At 38.9% G+C, this 2,500-nt stretch overlaps 1 pseudogene across 1 annotated transcript in view; it reads right to left on the bottom strand.

Moving 5' to 3' along the window:
* The window catches only part of LOC307270854 (leucine-rich repeat flightless-interacting protein 2-like), an 18,397-nt pseudogene extending 16,250 nt beyond the window's left edge, over positions 1-2,147 (bottom strand). Inside the window, exon 1 of the transcript XR_013845615.1 lies at positions 2,103-2,147. The product of XR_013845615.1 is annotated as a leucine-rich repeat flightless-interacting protein 2-like (transcript). The remainder of the gene's footprint in view (positions 1-2,102) is intronic.
* Positions 2,148-2,500: the final 353 nt, after the last annotated feature.

Below are 2,500 nucleotides of genomic sequence, written 5' to 3'. Positions count from 1 at the left end.
TAATAATAGTATGTACTATGGTTTAGAATGGGTTATAATAGTATGTACTATGGTTTATAATGGGTTATAATAGTATGTACTATGGTTTATAATGGGTTATATAGTATGTACTATGCTTTATAATGGGTTATAATAGTAATGTACTATGGGTTATAATGGGTCAAAAGTGTATGTACTATGGTTTATAATGGGTTTCTAATAGTATGTACTATGGTTATAATGGGTTATAATAGTATGTACTATGGTTTATAATGGGTTATAATAGTATGTACTATGGTTTATAATATAAGACCATAGAATACATATACCATGCTTTATAATGGACCATAGCAGAATACATATACCATGCTTTATAATGGGTTATAATAGTATGTACTATGGTTTATAATGGTTATAATAGTATGTACTATGCTTTATAATGGGTTATAATAGTAATCTCATCAGATCAGTACTATGGTTTAGAGCTTATTGTCTTAATAATTTTGTCTTAGTTATTTATTACATTTTTTTTCTGTATTCCTTGTCTGTTTATGTGAGGTGGGAGGGGGGAGGGGGGGAGGGGGAGAGGAGAGAGGGGAGAGGGGGGAGGGTGGGTAGGGGAGAGGGGAGGGGGGGTAGGGGTAGGGGAGAGGGGGTAGGGGGGAGGGGAGAGGGGTTTGTGTATGTATTGTATGTGTTCACTTATTCTGTTTTTTTTTGTCCATATGTAAAAACTATAAAACCACTAAAATAAAAGTTAAATAAAATAAATGAAAACTCAGTACCATGCTTTAGAATGGGTGTGAGTGTGACACCTACTGGTGAAACATGGGTAGTGCATTGTGTGAGGTTAATGTTGATTATAAGTGGATGAGTCTTAAGAATGGGTTATCACAGCAGTATACATATACAGTGCTTTAGAATGGACTAAAGCACTGTATATGTATACTGTGATAACCCATTCGTGTGTGTGTGTGTGTGTGTGTGTGTGTGTGTGTGTGTGTGCGTGCGAATGGTTAACTAAGTCTCTATTATATAATAAATGATTATTCTAAGTCCAGAAGACAAACTGTTCAGTGTTTTGGTCTGGCGTGGGAGACATGACGACAGTGTTACACATGAGAATCTGATGAAATGTACAAACATGATTCTACTGTGAGTTAGTACAGGACAGAATGGACCGGGTGTTACAAGATGTACAAACATGATTCTACTGTGAGTTAGTACAGGACAGAATGGACCGGGTGTTACAAGATGTACAAACATGATTCTACTGTGAGTTAGTACAGGACAGAATGGACCGGGTGTTACAAGATGTGAGCATGCAGATGTACAGTGCTGCTCGAAAGTTTGTGAACCCCTTGAGCCTTTTGGAATTTTATTCAGTTTAACCTTTATTAATTCATTTTTATCAATACCAGTATTTTTATATGAAATAACAGATGTTTGTTTATCAATTCAAAAAAAAAAAATCCGGAAATCAATTGTTAAAACAGACAAAACAAATGATTTGCCAACTTTTGCATGTGCAAAAGTTAGTGAACCCTGAGCTGCATTGGTTAGGGTTCATTTCATCACTCAATTTGTCCCATCTGATTGTGTTAACCTGCTCCATTTAACCAATGCAGCTCAGGGTTCACAAACCTTTGCAGATTCAAAAGTTGGCAAATCATTTGTTTTATCTGTTTTAACAATTGATTTCCGGAAAAGAAAAATTTTGAATTGAAAAACAAACATCTGTTATTTCATATAAAAAATACTGGTATTGATAAAAATGAATGATTAATGGGGGTGCCCTTAGCTCAGTTGGTAGGGCGTCCCCCCCCTATGGGCCTCGGCCAGCAGCAGACCCGGTTAGATTCCAGCCCGCGGTCGGTCTCTGCATGTCACTCCCCTCTCTGCCCCATTTCAACTCTGTCTCTACACTATCAATAAAGCATAAAAATGCCAAAAAAATATCTTCAAAAAAATAAAAAATTAATGAACACAATAAAATTCCAAAAGGCTCAAGGGGGTTCACATACTTTCACTGTATAACAGAGGACACACACACACACACACACACACACTAGGCAGTTATAATGATTCTAATGGACCACAGAGACACAGAGTCTGATACACACCGACGTGTGTCTGCGTGAGTGGCGCGAGTAACGCTCACTCTCCTCCTGGAAGCCGTGAAGAAGAGAGAAGGAGAAGACGGGGTTAAGAACAGACACACACAGAGAGAGAGAGAGAGACAGACACACACACAGACGGAGCATAAAAACACACACACACACACACACACACCTAGAGTTACGCATGCACGCACGCACACACAGAGAACACACTCACACAGACAGACACTCTCACGCACACGCACAAACACACACCTAGTTACGCACGCACGTACGCATGCACGCAGGCACACACACACACAAAACACAGAGTTACATACAGGTAAACACACACACACAAACAGACACACACACACAGACAGACACACACACACACACACAACTATTGACACACAGACAGA

Source organism: Ammodytes marinus (genome assembly GCF_949987685.1).
Source record: "Ammodytes marinus genome assembly, contig: scaffold_83, whole genome shotgun sequence".
NCBI classification, from domain to species: domain Eukaryota; kingdom Metazoa; phylum Chordata; class Actinopteri; order Uranoscopiformes; family Ammodytidae; genus Ammodytes; species Ammodytes marinus.
This window is presented reverse-complemented; position numbering and strand designations above follow the sequence as displayed.